Here is a 23,528-nt window from a genome sequence, read left to right as displayed (position 1 = left end):
CACAAAAGGTAGGAGACTATAAATGGAGTTGAAGTGTTTTAAGGTTCTTACCCAGTATGGGAAGTAGTAAAAGCACTATCTTAAGGTAGGTTTTATTTTTATTTATTTTTTAGTTGAAATGTGAACATTTATTTTTGATTTTTAAAAATTTTAACTTTTAGTTTAGATACATGGAGTACATAGTTTGTTACATGGGAATACTGTGTGATGCTGAGGTTTGAGGTATGGATCCCATCACCCAGATAGTGAGCATAGTAACTGGTAGGTAGTTTTTCAGCTCATCCCCACTCTGCCCCCTAATAATCCGGTGTCTGTTGTTCCCATATTTATGTCCATGTGTGTTTGATATTTAACTCCCATTTTTGTTTTCTGTTCCTGCATTAATTCACTTAGGATTATGGCTTCCAGCTCCAACCATGTTGCTGCCAAGGACATGCTTTCATTCTTTTATGGCTGTGTAGTATTCCATGGTGTATATGTACCACATTTTCTTTTTCCAGTCTACCATTGATGGGCACCTGGGTTGTTTCTATGTCTTTGCTCTTGTGAATACTGCAATGATGAACATATGAGTACATATGTATTTTTGATAGAATTATTTATTTTCCTTTGGGTATATACCCAGTAGGACTGCTGAGTCGAATGGTAGTTCTATTTTAAGTTCTTTGAGAAATCGCCAGACTGCTGTCTGCAGTGACTGAACTAATTTACATTCCTACTAATGGTACATAAGTGTTCTCTTTTCTCTGTAGCCTCAAGATAGATTTTCATAAGCCAAGAAGGAATGGTGTAATCATGGTAACTAAACTATTAATAAACAATATATCACAGACAAGGTATAGGAGTGTTAAAATGAAATGAAAAACAACTTGATCAATTAAAAAGAAGGCAGTAAAGTTAAAAAAGGAATAAAGAAGAGAGAGCAAATGGAAAGCAAATAGTAAAATTGTAGATGGAAGCAAAGCAATTCAAGGAATCACATTAAATATGAATAGATTAAGTACTCTAACTAAAAAATGAAGATTGTCAGACTGGATAAAAATACTAATTACAACTATGTGCTGCTTATAAGAGACATACTTTAAATAAAACAGAATATTTGAAAGTAAACGTAATAAAAAAAGATATACCATACAAACATGAACCAAAGTAAAGCTGCTGTAGTTATAGTGATATCAGACAAATCAGACTTCAAGACAGGAAGCATTGTGAGACATATTAGCGAGACATTTCACAATGATTAAAGGATCAATTTAACAAGTTTTTTTTAAAAAAAAACTTAATTGGTATGCATATATGAAGTAGATCAAAAATACAAAAAGTGAAAACTAACAGAACTCTAAATATAAATAGATAAACCTACAAGTATGGTAGAAAATTTTGGCACATCTCCTCCAGTAACTGGTAAAAGAATCAGATAAAGAAAAGTGTGAATGTGGAAGAATGAATAAGAAGACTAACAGGTAGGTCCTAGCTAACATATTTAGAACACTGCATGCAATAAATGTAGAATGCACATTCAAGTGTACGCAAGTTATTTATCAAAACTGACCATGTGTTGGGCCACAAAGCAAGTCTCAATAAATTTTGATTGGCTGAATTCACAGAATATGTTCTTTGACTACAGTGGAATTAACTCAGAAATAATACCAAAAAGATAGAAATCCCCAAATATTGGAAAATTAAGCAATATATTTCTAAATAAACCAAGTCAAAGAAGGACTCAAAATGGAAATTATAAAATATTTTGTGCTGAATTACAATAAAAGTATGACATCACAACTTGTGTTTAGAGCTTTAAACCTTATATGCATACATTAGAAAAGAAGAAATGCAAAATTATGTAAACACTCACACCAAAAGGGTTAAACAGACAACCAGTTAAATTCCAAGAAAGAAGAGAAATAGTAAGAGCTGAAACCAAAGAAGTACAACAGAGACAATAAAGAAGATCAACAAAGCCAAAAGTTGTTTTTTTGAGAAGAATAATTAAATTGATAAATCTGTATTAATATCAATGAAGAAAAACCGAAGGCATAAATTGTAAGTATCAATAATGAAAAAGGGACATCAGTACAGAATCTATAAATATTGAAAAGATGAGAAGATATAATGAACAACAAATCTGATAATTTGCATAAAATGCACACATTACTTGAAATACATTTTACCAAAACTGATTTCAAGAAGATATACAAAATCCAAATAATCTCATAAACATTAATGAAATAGATTCCATAGTAAATATCATTCTGCAAAGAAAATACTGAATCCAGGTGCTTTCATAGTGTATCTCCCTAATATTTACAGGAAAAAAAATAATACCAATCTTACATGAACTCTTCCAGAAACTAGAAAAAGAGGGAGCGACACATTTCCATACTTGTTTTGTGATGCTATTATAACTTTGATACTAAAAATCTATGAAGCACCTTATAAGAAAGGAAAACCGTAGACCAATATCTCTTGTGAATATAGATGCAAAAATCTTACATAAAATATTAACAAATTTAATCCAGGGATTTATAAGGTTAATACATCACAACCAAGTTGAATTTATTCCAGGAATGAAAGAACGGTTTAACATTTATAAAGCAATAATATAATTCATCACATTAACAGAAAAAAGAATATATGATTATTACAATAGAGGCAAAAAAGCCTTTGATAAAACTCAACACTCGTTCATATGAAACAATTTTAGAAAACTAGAAATAGAAGGAAAGTTTCTTAATTTGATAAAGAGAATCTTCAAAAACTACAATACATCAATACATGGCATATTAATGGTGAAATACTGAAAGCTTTCCTCCTGAGATCAGAAATAGACCTGCTTTGTCTGTATCACCATTTCTAATCACTGCATATTTTAGCCGGTAAAACAAGGTAAGAAAGATGAATCAACTTTACAAAGACTGGAAAAGAAGTAAATCTTTCATTATTCACAGATGACATAATTACGTTTAGAAATTTCAAAAGTATTTACAAATAACTTAGAAATAATAAGTAAATTTTTCAAGTTTGCCAGATATAAGGTCAGTATACAAAAATTAATTGTATTTCTATATATTAGTAGAAAGCAGAAAGTACAATTAAAAGCAATACCATTTGCATTAGTTTCAGAATAATCAAATATTGAGGATTAAAATTAGCAAAATATGTCCAAGATCTTTACACAGAAAACTTCAAAACATCGAAAGTAATTAACACAGACTTAAATAGAGAATTATATATTGATTGTGAATTGGAAGACTTCATATTTTAAATATATTATTTTTTCCTAATTTGATCTCTGATTCAAAATAATAATTCCAGTAGGCTTATTTTTCAAGGAAATTGGCAAATGAATTCTAAATCTTAAATAGAATTGCAAATGTCAAGAGTAGCATTGAAAATATTGAAGAAAAACAAAGTTTAATGATTTACAGAAATCAAGATATTTTACAAAGCCACAATAGTTAAACCAATATATTGTTGTTATGAATATAGAAAAATGACACAATGGACTAGAATAGTCTAAAAAGAGAACTATACATATTCTCTTTATGACAAAGAATTTGTAACAATGCAGTGGGGAAAAGAACGGTCATTTTAATAAGTAGATCTTGATCAAGTGGGTATCCAAATGGATCCAAATGAACCTTTGCACCTATTTAAAACTGCATACGACATTTAATTCCAAATGAATTGTAGAGTAAATGTCAAAGGTGAAACAAATAAAAGTTACTGGAGATAACATAGGAAAATGCCTTAATGGTCTTAATGTAGTCAAGCATTCTTTTAAAAAGACATAAAAAGCACTAACTCTAAACAAAAATAAAATAAATTTGTCTTCATTAAAATTAATACACTACTAAGGGAGTTAAAAGACAAGTCACAGAGTGGGAGAAAATATTTGCAATACCTATATCTGAGAAATGACTTGTATTCAGAATACACGAAGAACTATAAATCAATAAATAAAAACCCAATTGTTGTTTTAAAATGACAAGTCTTGAACAGCCAGATCAAAAACAGGATATCCAAATGGTCAATGCAACAATAAAAAGGTGCTCAATTTTATTAGTTGAGTAAATATAAATTAAAATCCGTATCTGGTAATACTATATATTCATCACAAATGCTAATTAAAAAAAAGCAAGCAGACAGGTGTCATCAATGATGTGGAATGTAAGAATTCTAATACATTGTTGGAGGGCATGTTAATTGTTACAACTACTTTGGAAAATTATGGGCTGTATATCTTAGAGCTTATGGTGTTACCCAGCAATTCTAAGCATATAAGTACAATAGAAATGCCTATACATGTGTACCAAGAGAAATGCATGAGAACATTGATAGCAACATTATTGTAATAGACAAAACCAGTAAATAACCCAAATGTCCATCAACAACAGAATGAATAAATTGTTATATTCATACAATGGGATTTTAGCAACAATGGAAAAGAGTAAACCACAATTACAAACAACAAGGATACATTTCACAAAAAGAATATTGAGCAAAAGAAGCTAGATACAATGAATATGCACATATTACTCCATTTATACAACATTTAAAAATAGTCAAAACTCATCTATGGTAATAAAAGTCAGAATAGTGGTTTATATCATGATGCCGATGACTGAGCAGTATGGAGGAGGCTTCTGGGATGGGGATGATGTTATAGATCTAGATCTGGATGTTGGTTCCATAGGTGTGCTCATTTTGTAGAAAAAAAAATGCCATCAAGCTGTTGGAAATAGATACTCTTGCACATTTTTTACTAAAATTTGACTATATTCCTTTGGAATATTGAAAATTGTACTTATGAAAAATTAAAATATACTTGTCATTTACCAAACAATTCCACTTCTGGGAATCTATCTGTGGTAGTCAATATTGTTTGCGTAATATTTCTGGTTTCTACTCTAGGTGTGTGGTAGGCTAGCTCTTCCCAGCTCCCTTGGATTTGGGTATTGCCATGGACTAGCTTTGGCCAATAAAATTTGAGTGGAAGTGACATATCCACAAACAAAATAGAAATGACCAATGACTAGGTAAACAAACAATAAACAAAACAATTAAGTAAATTCAAATATAAATAGTACTGAGAATTGAGTTTTTGCCCATTTGCATATAAAAATTAGAAAAAGACCAAACACCATGTTGACAGTAGGGAAAGGAAACGGGCATTTTTGGGCCCCAAGTCACACATCTGGGAAGTGGGAAAGCTTAAATCAGAACGCAGGACTGTCTATATCCATAGCTCTCTCGTTGGAAAGCATAGACATACCAGTATCAGCTGCTGACTAGAGTTAGTCATCTATACAGGTAGATGACAAGGAAAATACACCCAGGGTATTTGGGCAAGTAGAGATAGTGGATTTATGGGCTGCACTGTTTAGCCAGGGAAAATTCCATTCTTAACTAAAGACAAGGATGTATGTGTATGTGTTCATATGTGACAGGTTGTGATGTGTAACACAATGAGATATGTCATTTTAAGCTTATTTTTTCTCTGATTATACTGTTACCCAAAGAGTGAGATGAAAAGAGAAACACACTCTAAGCAAGTCAGGCAACTCTCTACATCAAGTACATGTGCAGGACTCTACTCTCCAGCTCCATGGAGAATTCCATTCTCACTGAAAGATAAGTCACGTGTGCGTATTTAACAAAATAGGATAGGTCAGTTTCCACTTCAATTTTTATTCTGATTTTATAAATGTCCTTTAAAAATCTAATAAGATGCTGAAAATTATAAAGGAGGACCTATATATTATCAGTAATTTCTTCACCCAGAAATATTTGTTATTAACATTTAGGTCTGTAAACTTTCAGACTTTTATCCTGCTTGTTGTGAGTTGAATGTGTCCCCACAAATGATATGTTGAAATCCTAATCTCTGTTACCTATGAATGTGATCTTATGTGAAAATCAGGTATTTGCAGATGTAATCAAACTTAAGATGAGATCACACTGAATTAGGGTGGGCCCTAATCCAATACTGGAAGAAGAGACAGAGAGAAACAGAGAAGAATGCCATGGGAAGACACAGACGTATGAGGAGATGGCCATGTGAAGACTGAGGCAGGATTTGGAGTCATGTATCTGTCAGCCAAGGACCAGCAACCACTAGAAGCCAGAAGAGGCAAGAATTCTCCCCCTAGAGCCTTCAGAGAGAGCATGGACCTGCCAAAACCTTGATTTTTGACTTCTAGCTTTCATAATTGTGAGAAAATAAATTTATCTTGTTTTAAGCTACTTAGTTTGTGTTATTTTGTTATGGCACCCCTAGGAAACTGATTCCTAAGGGTCCCCTATTCATACAATTTAAATAAACTATTTGAAAATCATTTAACAAAAAACAACAGCATGTTTGACAACCTTCATTGTCCATACTATCTATATCATTACTTTGTGAATCACTTGCAGAAGGAATAATTTCTTCATAGCTTCAAAATCGTTTACTTCTTTTACTTTTCTGACTATAAGGATAGCATATGTTTTAGATAAACAAATGGTAGGGAAAATCTGTAAAGTAAGATTTAATTGCCCTATGACCTCACACCTAGGCTCCTTTCCAAGATATTCTATATAAGCAGGTTTCTAAATTACGTTATTCCAGATTTGGTACCAAAAGAAATGGAACTGTCTTTTACTTTCGCTTACTCTCTCAATGAGAACTGCATATGTTTTATTGATGTACTCTATTAGCATAAGAATGCTTATCTGAAGAATTGTCTATAATGGCAAAATACTGGAAACTAATTGTATGTACACCAATAGCTGGATGCTTGAATAACTTGTGCTACATTCATAATAGACTATTTTATTCAGCAATTAGAGAAAGAATGAGTTACAGCTATATTAATTACTAGAAGGATATTCATGATGTATTGGTAAGTGAAATGTACACACACTCAATGAATATTGAGAAAAGTGTACGATAACACAGAGTAGGTTATCTGGAGTTTGGAGCTGAGGAAGGACAAGGTTTATGTGTATGTGAAATTTTATTTCTTTTTTGAGAAGATCATTATATTATTCCATTCCATTGCTTGCAGTGAATGCATATTAATTTTATAATTCTGGAAGAACATTCGATTACAGAATGAAAAAATGTACAAATTTGAAAACCTTTTGTTTAATACGGATATATCAGTTGAAGAATACATTTCAAACATTATCATTTATTATGTTTTAAACTTAAACACATTACATAAAAGTAGAAAAAATAACACATTGCATAAGCCCTTGGTATTTAGGGTCATAAACATAATAAATACATTTAATTTAGGAGTTCTCTTACAAAAACTTACTTGTAACACACACTTCCTTCATCAAAAGGGCCTAATCATCATTCAATAACATAAATTATAAAATTTTATTTATTCAAAAATCCTCATTGATGACAGATAAAGATAGGGTAAAATTACTTATCAGGAGGTTTTGTAATAGCTTAGGGTACAATTACTTATCAGGAGATTTTGTAATAGCATTTGCAGAAACCAAATAAAAGGATGTTACACAGAGCTCTTTTGAGAGGCTCTTCAGGGTCATTTACTTGTTCTTCCTGTGTGTTTCCTTTTCAGATTTCTATTTCAGCATGTAATTTTGAAGTAAGTCCTGATTATAGAAAATGGTCATTGTTCCACAAAATTTATGACATTTTAGCAAATAAAATAGCCTCTGTCACAGTAATTTTCTTCCTGTCAACACATTGCTATCATCACAGTCTTCACTTTAATTTACCATGGAGACTATAACAGTGTCAATATTTTTCCAGTCTGTTAAAGACTTAGTAAATGATTGAGAACTGTCATAATGTATATGTTACAAATGGTGCTGCCATGATGTCCATAAGATTGTCTGAAGTAGCTTTCTCACTGGTCATGATCACAGCTTAGCGAGTCGCAATGTTTTTCTGTACCACACATCATTTCAAATAATTAAGTGCTTCTTGTGTGCCAGGAACTGTGTTAAGCATTTTATAAGCATATTATTACTCACACTTTAAACCATGGCTCAGGGTTTAAACCATTTGTCAGGTAGCAAATGGAAGAGCTAGGGCTAAAATTTAGTTTGTGACTCCAGGTGTACTCTTTAACTACAAGCTATACTACATCCAGTAGTATCTGAGGTATAAACACTGGAGTTCAACAAGTATCTGGTTCTCCTCCATTTAACGGGTACTGGAAAGCTATAATTCCTAGGCCTTTTGTAATTAGTCAGAGTCATATAACTGGTTCTGGCCAAAGGTCTGTGAACAGAAATGATGTATTTAGTTTCCAGGTTGCAACATTTAATTGATAATGTGAAACTCTCTTAGCATCTCTCTTTCCTAGTTGCAGCTGCCGAGAAGGCCCTGTGTTGAGATGCTGGAGCTTTAAATTTGAAGTAGCCTTATTATTTAGTCACCATCTAGGGGGCAGACACTCAGGAGAGTTGCCTGAATCCACAGTGTAATTCGTATGAGTCAGAAACATGCTTTTGTTGTGTTAAACCACTGAGATTACAGGACTGTTTGTTACCATAGGGTAGCTTAGCCTATTCTGATGAATTCAGAAATTGATACTGAAAGTGGAGTATTTTAACAAAACCCTGAAATGTGACATTGGCTAAGTGGTTTTGTGGCAGGATTTTGCAGTGGCAAAAATTTGGTATAACAGTCACCTGCAATGAACTCAACACATAAAATTAAGAACTTCTAACTCTAGAAGAAAAAATTGTGAAAAAAGTGTTAGTAGAAAAGAGCCTGGAAAACAAAATGTTAGTAGTGTTAATAGGAGTGATAGTAGTTCTTGTTGATTGCTGCTGGCTTTGATTGGCAAGACAGTACAAGAATGAGGTGAGATCAGAAAGAATTAGCTGGTTTGCATATATAAATAAAGGCGAATAGAGAATACAGAAATTTCAGACCTTGTGTGTTTGAGAAAACCAACTGAGTTTCAACTTAAAACTGCAAAAAAAAAAAAAAAAAAAAAAAAAAAAAGATTTAGAGAGCTTTCAGGAAAAAATTAGACTAATGGTGTGACACCCTGTAAAACCTTTTAGTTAAATAAAATTACTCCAGGCAAAGATTATCTTAAGGGTATAGTCTTCCCATAGAAGACTAACAGTCTCAGGTTAATCCACATTGAAGGTACAGGAAGATATGGGGGGGCAAGAAAGCAAACAAATGAAAAAACGGGCTACAAATCTGAGAGTTTTGCCTGTAAAGAATTCTTGGTGTGGTTATTCGCACATGGAGCTGACTGAAACCAAGCCTATTAAGTTTTTGAGACAATTGAACTGTTAAATCATGAGCCTAAACTAAGAAAGCCTGTGACAAAGACTTAAAATAGTCTTTGGGTTACCAGGATTAAAACAATTTAGCCCATCAGACACAAAGTAGGCCATCAGACTTAAAACAATCCTTAGTCCATCAAAATTCTGTAGGCAAGACGCAGGCTGAGAGAAATAGATATCCCAGAAGAGGGCATATATTCCATAATGCTCAATTTAGTTACAGCTGAGGAAGATAATGGAAAAGGAAGAACTTACCGAGAGGGTGAATCATGGGTCCACAGAGAACAATGAACAAGAGCACTATTACAGAGAAAAGAATCAAGACCTAATAAATGAATATCTCTAACCTCCCTGGATAAGAGATATTCACAATGCCTGCTACAATTTGCCTCTGTGAATTAGAGTGTTCACTGTGATTACTCCATCCTTGTTTCACCATTGCATATTGGGTGAGTGGGGGACAGATGATCTATCTTTTTAGTTTATAGGTCTCAGGACCAACGGGAATCACAATTTGACCTGATGGAGAGTACCGTTAATCACCTGGGGATTCTGGACTTTTAAATTGTGACTGAATGGGGTTTGTGGTATCTTCCTTGGAGAAAAGGTGAGTGAGTTTTCCCTGTGGGAAGAATGAAGCAAATATTTTGTGGACTATGATAGAGATAACCGTGTTCACCAATATCTATTTCTCCTTTACTTCCTGAGTATATAGAACATCACATTTACCATCTCTTTTAAGAGCCATGTGACCAGTATGACATTCACTACTTGGCAGGAGGATTTAATTGCTTTTGTGGTCTCTCTTCCTTTTTTGTGGCAAAAAGATGAGGTCTTGGATTGAGATAGCAGTGCCAAAACCCGAAGCAGCTTAGCTTGTGAGTCACCATTTGGAGGAGAACTGCCCTACAGAGCCAATTGAACATGCTGAGAATATTGGGTTGTTTGTTACCACGACTTGTTTTATTATTTTTCTCAACAGATATGAAACAATTGTTTCTTTAAAAAATAAAAAAATAAGTATAAAAACAAATGGAAAAGATTGTTAAATATTTCCTAAACAATTTCTAAGAATAGGTATCTCCTATGCTCTACAAACTAACCCAGGCACACACAGAAATGTATACAGATATTCAATTATAAAGTAGTATAACCTTAACACAAATCTGACAAAGATAACTCAGAAAAACAGACTAATTGCATTTATGAATAGAGGTACATAAACCCTTAATAAATGTAGCAAATATTGTGAATTGACCAACCTAACCCTCCATTCTACCCTTCTAATTATAGTTAGGGCTCTGATAGCAAATTAGTTTCTGTCAATTAGATAGACTTGTCTTATATTTGTGAGGTGGAAGTGAGATGGAAGACATCTTTCTGCAACTATTGCTGCTGGCAAGGTCATGGATAGAGAATGACAGCTGTGGCTGGACCCAGTATTCCAGAGTCTGGTCACCAGTTTTATGAGTATGTAAAGGCAATTACAGAGGCCAGTTTAGCATCCTATTGTTTAGTTCCTAGCTTCATGGGCATTGGAAGTAGTTGTGGGTGGCAACAGTAGTGGCTTGAATTTAATGATGCAGTGGCAGCGCTCTGATTTCCACCCTCTAGCTATTACAATAATTTTATAAGCACCTAAATTCCTTTATTAAGTTTCTTTCTTCTTGAACTATGTAGAGTGGCCTCTATTTCTATTTTGATTTGGTAGTATGTGTTCTTGAACTGCAGAGATTTGCATCAGCTCAGAATCAGTGTCCAGTGATACTCTTAACGTTTGGTTATTTCCCTTCTCCTGTGTACACTTGGCCCATTAAATGGTCACAGATTGATAGGCTAGGGGAAATATTTATTATATATACTTATGGCAGTATTACAGGATCCTACTTCCAGGGTACTTGGCCTTCCCTTCATTCAGTGGGCTCTGGGTTTTAAAATGGCCTAGGTTTGGGAACTGTGAAAGGGCCTGACTTTCTATTTTGGTGACCTAAGTCATGCCTCTGTTCACCAGACTTGAGTTAATTTTTTTTTTTTTTGGTATGCAGACCAAACAGAACCTTAGCATTCTGCCCATCTATTTTAGTCTTAGGGTTACCATAATCAATTAGCCATTGCAAAAGGTCAGCAAAGGTTCTGTCACTTGTTCTCTACTGGTTCAGGATCCTATGATACCCATTGAAATTCAGAAGCCTATTTCTGTGGCAGCAGTTACCTAGCCTCCCAGAGGGCAGCCACTATAGTGATATTATAGTACTCTCCTCTCCAAATAATTTCTCAATTTTTGGTGAAGAAAGTGTCATTTGGGTCCTTTTGGGGGACATAGTTGGCAAGTTAGTGGGTTATACATGATAAACCCATTTCGCCATTCTTACTTTTCTAATTCTTTGGCTTACTTCCTCTACATTGTATCAAGGAATTTAGTGGTGTACACCTTTGAGTACGGGTGTGGCAGGCACATTCAGCACTCCAAATCACAATTGCACAACCTTATCTCTGACTTGTCCTATGCATGTCAGCCAGCCTCTGTCCTTGGCTACTCCAGTGTTTGCACAATGGGCCTAGGAATGGAAAAGCCACAATGGTAAGAATTGAGGCTATACATGGGCTGGAAAGCATGGACTACTCACCATGGCCATCCAGCATCTTGATGGCAGGTTGATTACTTCAGACCTTCCTACCATGAAAAATGCAATGATTTGTCCTCAACAGCATTGATACTTTCTCCATATATGGGTTTAGTTTCCTTTCCCTGCCCTCAATATTTCTGTTGGCATCATAATTTGAAGCTTACAAAATGCCTGATTTGTGACAGGGGATCCTGCATAACATTGTAATGAAAGGACCCATTTTACACTGAAGGAAGTGTGGCGATGTGCACCTAATCATAGGATCTACTAGTCCTATAATTTAACATATAACTTAACACCAGGTGATCAAAGAAATCAACTGAATGGCCTGTTAATGGCTCAGCTAAGGCACCAGATAGAGGATAACACCTTGCAGAGTTGGAATACTGTCCTCCAGGATGAGGTATATGTACTCATATACTAATAACGGATATGCAGTGCTGTGTTTCTAATAACTAGACTCCATAGGTCTGGGAATTGATCCAATAACCTACTTATACAATTTGTGCTTTTTGTTTCTACATACTCAGGCTCTGCCAAATTAGAGGTTCTGCTTTTCAAGGAGAAATGCTTCCATCAGGGGGCACTTTAAGAGTTCTACCAAACCTGAAGCTACAATGACCTCTTGAGCAGTTTCTGCTCCTCATTTTGGTAGACCAGGAGGCAAAGAAAGGAGTTACTCTGCTAGTAGAGATAATTGTCTCTGATTATCATTAGGATTAGGGTTGCTGCTACATAATGAAGGCAAGGGTCACAACAAATGTGTAGAAAAGTTGTGTTGCAGAGAAAATAGTAATTTTAACATAACCATTGAAATAAGAAAATAATTTATAATTAGATATTTAATAATCTCCCACTACATAACTACATATTGCTTCCACATACCATTCCGTTTTTAACCAGTGATATTCCTGGTGGATATCTTTCAACATTTGTCAGGACAAAATCCATGTGATACTGAAATATCTGTGGTGTAAGGGTTGGTTTATTTTTTCATATAAAAATATGGAACATATGCAGCTTATCAATATGTGCATATTTACTTTCGAGATCACTTCATGAGCATCCATGCCAAAGTAAATATGCATTTGTTTATGTTCAATTCAAGTTCTAAGCCTCAGGGGATGCATCATGGTGAGCATAAATGGGTGACATTGACAATCTTTCTAAATTCTTCCATTAAGTCCTTCACTATAGGATTATACGGGGTTTCTAGAAGCTGAAAAACTTGCTAATATCCCGTAGCCAAACTCTCATAGTTTTAATAATGGTATTGCAGATTGTAAATATTTTGTTGGATGTTATCACTAATGTTTCTTATGAGTTCACTATTTTGAGCTTGTTCTAGGTACTGAGCTAGCCCCGCATATGAGGCTCCACTTGAAGTTGTCAATTAGCAAAATGATGATTTATGGTAACTGGAGCAACTTTGCTACTTGTTGATACAGTTGGACCTTAGTAACCCACTTGGACTTCCTTCAGAAAATTGAGAGAAACCTGGAATCTAAACATAGCCAAATGAAATAGTGTTAATCTTTACTAATAATAGTAACATTTTCAAGATTAATATCTTGTGTGTTTATAAGTAGTCTCTAATTTGGAAATAACTATGGCGTTAAACTTTTGCCTTGATAGCTGTAATAAGGGACATTTTCTTATTTTTTATTATACTTTAAATTCTAGGGTACATGTGCACAACGTGCAGGGTTGTTACATAGGTATACAATTATATATTGCTACTATATTGTTCCTGTCTTTACACTCGTGTGTATTCAATGTTTAGTTCCCACTTATAAGTGAAAATATACAGTACTTGGTTTTCCGTTATTGTGTTAGTTCACTTAGGATAATGGCCTACAGTTCCATCAATGTTGCTTCAGAGGACATGATTTTATTCTTTTTTTTTTTGGCTGTGTAGTATTCTATGGTGTATATGTACCACATTTTCTTTATCCAGTCCACTGTTGATGGGAACCTGGGTTGATTCCATGTCTTTGTTATTGCGAATAGTGCTGCAATGAACATATGGGTGCATGTGTCTTTTTGACAGAACGAATTATTTTCCTTTGGGTATGTACCCAGTAGTGGGATTGCTGTGTTGAATGATAGTTCTATTTTAAGTTCTTTGAGAAATCTCCAAACTGCTTTCCACAATGGCTGAACTAGTTTGTATTCCTACCAACAGCATATTAGTGTTCCTTTTTGTCTACAGCCTTGCCAGGATCTGTTGTTTTTTGAATTTTTGATAATAGCAATTCTGACTGGTGTGAGATGGTGTCTCGTTGTGGTTTTGATTTGCATTTCTCTGATGATTAGTGATGTTGAGCTTTTTTATATGATTGTTGGCCACTTGTATGTCTTCTTTTGAGAAGTATCTGTTCATGTCCTTTGCCCATTTTTTTGGGGTTTTGCTTGTTGATTTGTTTAACCTCTTAGTAGATTCTGGATTTTAGACTTCTGTCAGGTGCATAGTTTGCAAATATTTTCTCTCATTGTGTGGGCTGTTTACTCTGTTGGTAATTTCTTTTGCTGTGCAGAAGCTCTTTAGTCTAATTAGGCCCCACTTGTCAATTTTTATTTTTGTTGCAATTGATTCTGGGGACTTAGCTACAAATTCTTTGCCAAAGCCTATGTTAAGAAGGGTACTTCCTAGGTTTTTTATTAGGATTTTTATAGTGTGAGGTCTTACATTTAAATCTTTAATCCATTTTGAGTTAATTTTTATTTATGCTGGGGTCCAGTTTCATTCTTCTGCATATGGCTAGCCAGTTATCCCCATCCAATTTATTGAATAGGGAGTCCTTTTCCTATTGCTTGAAGTAACACACTTTTAATGTATTGTTTATAATACAACATTTCATAATTTCTCACTCCATAGCTTTCTACATATATCCCATTTTACTCCTAGTTTCAACTGCATGGGTATCATTCAAATACATTTGTCACATACACAGAAAAATACACACACATTAAGATTCCACTGAAATGCAAGGTATGGGGTGGTTTATTTTGTTTTATTAATTTTGTCATATTAATTTATTTTCATATTTCATCATTAGAACATTGTTTGTCCGTAACTATGAAACCAGTTTACTCTTCAGAACACTTTACAGACAGCCACCCATGCCAATATGTGTATATTGCTAGACAAATATATAGATATATAGATATAGGTAGTTGATTTTAAAATGAACCTCTGGAAACCATAAATAATGACTTGTGGGAAGAATTAATTGCTGCTAATTGGAATCGTGATTTTTTAATGTGAGATTCAAATTTATCTAACAGTATTTTATGCGTTCATTTTACTCCATTGTGCTCTTCATCATAGTTTTAGCCAATGCCATATTTTTTTAAAAAAATGTATGACAGACCAACTATGTACTGTGGTGCCTGCTACTGCTAGTACTCCTTAGTAGACGCCTTTGATCAGTAAATATCTAGGTGGTTAAAAGTGGTAGTTCATGTTGAGCCTAACTAAATTGCCTAGGTAGGCAAATATCAGTTGCAGTAACTGGAGCAACTTTGCTGCCAGTTGATACAATTGGTTCGTGGCAGCCTCATATATTCCACTCAATCACTGGGTATTAAGCTTGGGTTAAAGAATAGTGATTTTTAAATATTTTAAAACTAGACTTTATTTTTAAAAGCAATTTAAGATTTACAGAAAAATTTAGTGGAAGTTGCAGAAGTTCTCCACACATGTTTAACCTCCCCCATTATCAATATCCTCCACCAGAGTGGTACATCTGTTAAATTGACAAATCTACATTAATGCATCATTATTGTCTAGAGCCCATAGTTTACATCAGGGCTCTCTCCATACATTCTATGGGCTTGGACAAATGTATAATGACATATTTATCATTATAATACCATACAGAGTATTTTTACTGCCATAAAATTCTTGTGTACTCCACCTATACACCCCTTTCTGTAGCTTAACCTGGCAACCACTGATTTTTTACTGTCTCCATAGTTCTGCCTTATGTAGAACATCATATAAGTGAAATAATATACTATGTAGCCTTTTCATATTGGCCTATTTCACTTGCATATGAATTTAAGCTTCTTCCATGTCTTTTCATGGCTTCATAGCTCATTTCCTTTTAACACTGACTAATAATCCCTTGTCTGGATGTGTCACAATTTGTCTTTTCACCTATTGAAAACCATCTTGGTTGCTTTCAAGTTTTGGCAACTATGAATAAACTGGCTATGAACATCCATGGGCAGGTTTTTGTGTGGACATAAGATTTCAACTCCTTTGGATAAATACCAAGGAGCATGATTGTTGAATTGTATGCTAAGAGTATGTTGAGTTTTATAAGAAACTGCTAAACTATTTTCAAAATTGGCGATACCATTTTGCATTCCTGCCAGAAGTATATGAAACTTTCTGTTGCTCCACATCCTCACCAGCATTTGGTGTTTCAGTGTTCTGGATTTTGGCTATACTATTACATATATGGTAATATTGCATTGTTGTTTTAATTGGGATTTTCTTACTTGGGATGATATGTCATGGGGAGCGGCTTTTCATATACTTATTTCCATTTGTATAGCTTCTTTGGTAAGGTGTCTGTGTAAGTCTTTAGCCAGTTTTTAAATTGGGCTGTTCATTTTCTTATTGTTGAGTTTTAAGGGTTCTTTGAATATTTTGGAGAACAGCCTTTTCCCAGATGTCTTTTGCAAATATTTTTTCCCAGCATCTGGCTTGCTTTTCATTCTCTTGACAGTATCATTCACAGAGCAGAAATTTTTAATTTTAATACATTCTAGCTTATCAATTCTTTCTTTCATGGATTGTATCTTTGGTTATGGAACAGTGGTGTTTAAATTTTTAAAAATTAAACTATTTTTAAGAGCAGCTGAAGATTAACAGAAAAACTGAGTGGAAGGTACAGAAGATTCCCAAATACTCCCTTCCCCATACATGCATAACCTCCCTTATTATCAACATCTTTCACCAGAGTGGTACATTTGTTAAACTGACAAACTTACATTAATGCATAATTATTGTCCAGAGTCCATACTTTGCGTTAGAGCTCTCCAAATCCAAAAAGCCATTGCCAAACCTAAGGTTATCTTGATTTTTTCCTATATGTTTTTAGGAATTTTATAGTTTTGATTTTGTATTTAGCTCTGTGATCCATTTTGAGTTAGTTTTTGTGAAGGTTTAAGGTCTGTGTCTGAATTTATTTATTTATTTATTTAGTATTTGAGTATCCAGTTCTTCCAGCATTATTTGTTGAAAACCCTATCTTTTCCCCTATATTTATAGTGCCTTTGCTCCTTTGTGAAAGATCAGTTTACTATTAATATATCTATGTCAATCTATTTCTGGGCTCTCTATTCTGCTCCATTGGTCTGTTTGTTTATTCTTCCACCAATACCACACTTTGTTGATTGCTGCAGCTTTATAATGAGCCTTGAAGTTGGTTAGTGTCAGTTCTCCAACTTTGTTCTTCTCTTTTAATATTGTGTTGGCTACCCTGGATCTTTTGCTTCTCTCTATAAATATTAGAATCAGTCTGTCAAAATATACAAAATAACTTCCTAGAATCTTGACTGTGATTGCATTAAATCTGTAGATCAAGTTGGGAAAACCCGACATCATAACAATATTGAGTGTTCCTATCCATGAACATAGAATATCACTTCATTTATTTAGTTCTTTAAATTATTTTAGTAGTTTTCCTCATACAGAAGTTATACATATTTTGTTAGTTTTATACCTAAGTATTTCATTTTGGGGTTGCTAATGTAAGTAGTATTGTATTTTTAATTTCAAATTCTACTTGTTTATTGCTGGTATATAGGAAACTGATTTACTTTTGTATTATATATTAACCCTGTGCCTTGGAACTTCGCTATAATTACTTGTTAGTTCCAGGAGTTTTTTGTTGAGCATTTTGGGTTTTAATTGTAGACAATAATGTCATCTATTAATAAATATAGTTTTATTTCTTACTTCCCAATCAGCATATCTTAATGTCCTTTTCTTGTCTTATTGCATTGGCCAGAGCTTCCAGTATGATGTTGACAAGGAATGGTGAAAGGAGCTACCTTTGCCTTGTTCCTGAACTTAGTGGGAAACCTTCTAGTTTTTTTTACCATTAAGTATGATGTTAGCTGTAGGTTTCTGTAGATATTCTTTATCAAGTTGAGAAAGTTCCTCTCTGTTCCTAGTTTAGTGAGAGTTTTTATCATGAAAAACATTTGTCAAATGCTTTTACTGTGTCTATTGATATGATCATGTGATTTTTCTTCTTTGTCTTATTGATGTGATAGATTACATTGAAGTGATTTTCAAATGTTGAACCAGCCTTGCATACCTGGGATAAATTCTACTTGGTGGTGGTGTATACTTCTTTTTACACATTATTGGATTTAATTGACTAATATTTTGTTGAGGATTTTGCAACAGTGTCTAAGAGAGATGTTGGTGTGAAGTCGTTTTCTTAGATTGTCTGTGTCTGCCTTGGTGTTAGGATGATATTGGCTTTGTAGAATGAGTTAAGAAGTATGTCCCCTGCTTTTATCTTTTAAAGGAGATTGTAAAGAATTGGTATAATTGTTCCTTAAATGTTTGGTAGAATTCTCTAGTGAACCCATCTGGGCCTGGTGCTTTCTGTTTTAGATGGTTATTATTGATTCAATTTCTTTAATAGATATAAGCCTATTCATATTGTCGATTTATTCTTGTGTGAGTTTTGGCAGATTGTGTCTTTCAAGGAATTGACCCACTTCATCTGTTATGAAATTTGACCTATTTATCATTATGTTATGCCCATCTTTATCCCTGATAATTTTCTTTGGTCTAAAGTCAGCTCTAATATAGGTTCTTTTGTTTTCTTTTGATTAGTATTGGCATGGTATATCTTTCTCCATCTATGTACTTTTAATCTATATGTATTTTTATATTAAAAATCAGTTTCTTGTAGAATACATGTAGTCTACAAGTGTCTTATTTCTTGGTCTACTCTTTCTTTTTAAAAACTCTTATATTTTAGGTTCAGAGGTACATGTGCAGGTTTGTTATATAGATAAACACACATCATAGGGGTTTGTTATACAGACGATTTCATCACCCAGGTATTAAACCTAGTACCCAATAGTTATTTTTACTGCTCCTCTCCCTTCTCCTACCCTCTACCCTCAGGTAGGCCCCAATGTCTGTTGTTTCCCTCTTTGTGTCTATGTGTTCTCATCTTTTAGCTCCCACTTATAAGTGAGAACATGCAATATTTGATTTTCTGTTCCTGTGTTAGTTTGCTAAGGATAATGGCCTCCAGCTCCATTCACGTTCCTGCAAAGAACATGATCTTGTTCTTTTAATGTCCACACAGTATTCCATAGTGTATATGTACCACATTTTTTTTCCATTCCCCATTGCTTGTTTTTGTTGCTTGTTTTTGTTGAAGATCAGATGGTTGTAGGTGTGTGGCCTTATTTCTGGGTTCTGGTCTCTTTATTCTGTTCCATTAGTCTACGTGTCTGTTTTTGTGTCAGTATCATACTGTTTTGGTTACTGTACCCCTGTGGTATAGTTCAAAGTCAGGTAGCGTGATGCCTCCAGCATTGGCTTTTTGTTTGTTTGTTTGTTTTGTTTATTTTGTTTATTTATTTATTTTTTTTTTGCTTAGGATTGCCTTGGCTATTCAGGGTCTTTTTTGGTTCCATATGAATTTTAAAATAGTTTTTCTAGCTCTGTGAAGAATGTCATAGGTAGTTAAATAGGAATAGCACTGAATTTATAAATTGCTTTGGGCAGTATGGCCATTTTAATATTGATTCTTCTTATCCCTGAGCATGGGATATTTTTCCATGTTCTTGTGTTACCTCTGATTTCTTCATGCGGTGTTTTGTAGTTCTCCTTGCAGAGATCTTTCACTTCCCTGGTTAGCTGAATTCCTTGGTATTTTATTCTGTTTTTAGCATGAGATTCTTTTGTGAATGGGATTGCATTTCGGATATGGCTCTTGGCTTGACTGTTGTTGGTATACAGGAATGCTAGTGATTTTTGTATGTTTATTTTGTATCCTGAAACTTTGCTGCAGTTCTTTATCAGCTTAAGGAGCTTTAGAGCCAAGACAATGGAGTTTTCTATATATAGGATCATGTCACCTACAAACAGGGAGAGTTTGAGTTCCTCTCTTTTTATTTGGATGCTCTTTATTTCTTTCTCTTACCTGATTTCTCTGGCCAGGACTTCCAATACTGTGTTTAACAGGAGTAGTGAGAGACAGCATCCTTGCCTTGTGCCAGGTTTCAAGGGGAATTCTTCCAGCTTTTTCCCATTCGATATGATGTTGGCTATGGGTTTGCCATAGAAAACTCTTATTATTTTGAGGTATCTTCCTTCAATACCTAATTTATTGAGAGATTTTTTTGACATGAAGTGATGTTGAATTTTATCAAAAGCCTTTTCTGCATCTATTGAGATAATCATGTGGTTTTTGTCTCTAGTTCTGTTTATGTGATGAATCACGTCTACTGATTTGTATATGTTGAACTGACCCTGCACCCCAGGAATAAAGCCTGCTTGATTATGGTGGGTAAGCTTTTTGATGTGCTCCTGGATTCAGTTTGTGTTGAGGATTTGTGCATCAATGTTCATCAAGGATATTGGCCTGAGGTTTTCTTTTTTTGTTGTGTCTCTGCCAGATTTTGTTATCAGGATGATGCTGGCCTCATAGAATGAGATGGAGAGGGGTCCCTCCTCCTCAATTTCTTGGAATAGTTTCAGTAGAAGTGGTACAAGTTCTTCTTTGTACATCTGGTAGAATTCAGATGTGAATCCTTCTGGTCCTGAACTTTTTTGGTTGGTGAGCTATTTATTACTGATTCAGCTTCAGAGCTCATTATTGGTCTGTTCAGGGATTAACTTTCTTCCTAAGTTTCAATCTTCAGAGGGTGCATGTGTCCAGAAATTTATCCATTTATTCTAAATCTTCTAGTTTGTGTGCATAGAGGGGTTCATAACATTCTCTGATGATTATTTGTATTTCTGTGAGGTGAGTGCTAATGTCCCCTCTGCTATTTCCAATTATCTTTATTTGGATCTTCTCTCTTTTCTTCTTTACCAGCCTAGCTAATGGTCTATCTTAATTTTTTTTCAAAAAATAAACTGCTGGATTTGTTGATCTTTTGGATGTTTCCCTGTGTCTCAGTCTCCTTCAGTTTAGCCCTGATTTTGGTTATTTCTTGTCTTCTGCTAGCTTTGGGGTTGGTCTTCTCTTGCTTCTCTAGTTCTTTTAATTGTAATATTAGGTTGTTAATTTGGGATCTTTCTAACTTTTTGATGTGGGCATTTAATGCTTTAAATTTCCCTCTTAACACTGCTTTACCTGTGTCCCAGAGATTCTGGTATGTTACTTTCTTTGTTCTCATTAATTTCAAAGAATTTCTTGATTTCTGCCTCAATTTCATTATTTACCCAAAAGTCATTCAGAAACAGATTGTTTCATTTCCATGTTTTGAATGATTTTCTTAGTCCTGAATTCTATTTTTACTGTGCTGTGATCTGAGAGTGTAGTTGATATGATTTCGGCTCTTTCGCATTTGCTGAGGATTGTTTTATATCCAATTGTATGATCAATTTTATATGCCATGTGGCAATGAGAAAAATGTGTATTCTGTTCTTTTGGCGGTACAGAGTTCTATAAATGTCTATCAGATCCATTTGGTCCAATGTTGAGTTCAGGTACTGAATATCTTTGTCAATTTTCTGCTTCAATGATCTGTCTAGTACTGTCAGTGGGTGATGAAGTTTCCTACTATGATTGTGTGGGAGTCTAAGTCTCTTTGAAGGTCTCTAAGAACTTGTCTTATGAATCTGGGCACTCCTGTGTTGGCTGCATATATATATAGGATAGTTATGTCTTCTTGTTGAATTGAACCCTTTACTGTTATGTAATGACCTTTTTTGTCTTTTCTGAACTTTGTTGGTTTAAAGTCTGTTTTGTCTGAAGTTAGGATTGCAATCCCTGCTTTTTTCTGTTTTCCATTTGCTTGGTAGATTTTTCTCCATCCTTTCATTTTGAACTAATATGTGTCAGTGCATGTGAGATGGTTCTCTTGAAGACAGTATACCATTGGGTCTCAATTGTTTATCCAACTTGCCACTCTGTGCCTTTTAAATTGGGGCATATAGCCAGTTTACCTTCAAGGTTAGTAGTGACATGTATGGATTTGATCCTGTCATCCTGTCATTAGTTGATTATTTTGAAAACTTGTTTGTGTGGTTGCTTTATAGTATTACTGGTCTGTGTACTTAAGTATGTTTTTGTAGTGGCTGATAATACCCTTTTCTTTCCACAGTTAGTGCTTCTTGCAGGAGTTTTTGTAAGGCAGGTCTGATGGTAATGAATTCCCTTAGCATTTACTTGTCTGAAAAGGATCTTATTTCTCCCTCACTTATGAAGTTTGTTTGGCCAGATATGAAATTCTTGGTTGGAATTTCTTTTCATTAAGAATGTTGAATATTAGCCCCCGGTCTCTTCTGGCTTATAGGGTTTCTGCTGAGAGATCTGTGTTAGTCTGATTGACTTCCCTTTGTAGGTCACCTGTCCTTTCTCTCTAGCTGCCTTTATTTTTTTATTCTGACCTTGGAAAATCTGATGATTATATGTCTTGGGGATGATCTTCTTGGGAAATATCTTGTAGGTGTTCTCTGTATTTTCTTATTTGAGTGTTGCCCTGGCTAGCTAGGTTGGTGATGTTCTCATGGATGATATCCTGAAATATGTTTTCCAAGTTGCTTCCTTTCTCCCCATCTCTTTCAGAGCCGTCAGTGAGTCACAGGTTTGGTCTCTTTACATAATCCCATAATTCTTGGCAGTTTTGCTCATTCCTTTTTAATCTTTATTCTTTATTCTTTTTTTTTAAAATTTATTTATTATTATTATACTTTAAGTTGTAGGGTACATGTGCATAACGTGCAGGTTTGTTACATATGTATACTTGTGCCATGTTGGTCTGCTGCACCCATCAACTCGTCATTTACATCAGGTATAACTCCCAATGCAATCCCTCCCCCCTCCCCCCTCCCCATGATAGGCCCCGGTGTGTGATGTTCCCCTTCCTGAGTCCAAGTGATCTCATTGTTCAGTTCCCACCTATGAGTGAGAACATGCGGTGTTTGGTTTTCTGTTCTTGCAATAGTTTGCTGAGAATGATGGTCTCCAGCTGCATCCATGTCCCTACAAAGGACACAAACTCATCCCTTTTAATGGCTGCATAGTATTCCATGGTGTATATGTGCCACATTTTCTTAATCCAGTCTGTCACTGATGGACGTTTGGGTTGATTCCAAGTCTTTGCTATTGTGAATAGTGCTGCAATGAACATACGTGTGCATGTGCCTTTATAGCAGTGAGATTTATAATCCTTTGGGTATATACCCAGTAATGGGATGGCTGGGTCATAAGGTACTTCTAGTTCTAGATCCTTGAGGAATCGCCATACTGTTTTCCATAATGGTTGAACTAGTTTACAATCCCACCAACAGTGTAAAAGTGTTCCTATTTCTCCACATCCTCTCCAGCACCTGTTGTTTCCTGACTTTTTAATGATCGCCATTCTAACTGGTGTGAGATGGTATCTCATTGTGGTTTTGATTTG

This window comes from Theropithecus gelada, chromosome X, assembly GCF_003255815.1.
Source record: "Theropithecus gelada isolate Dixy chromosome X, Tgel_1.0, whole genome shotgun sequence".
In the NCBI taxonomy this organism is placed as follows: Eukaryota; Metazoa; Chordata; class Mammalia; order Primates; family Cercopithecidae; genus Theropithecus; species Theropithecus gelada.
Note: the sequence above shows the minus strand (reverse complement) of the source record.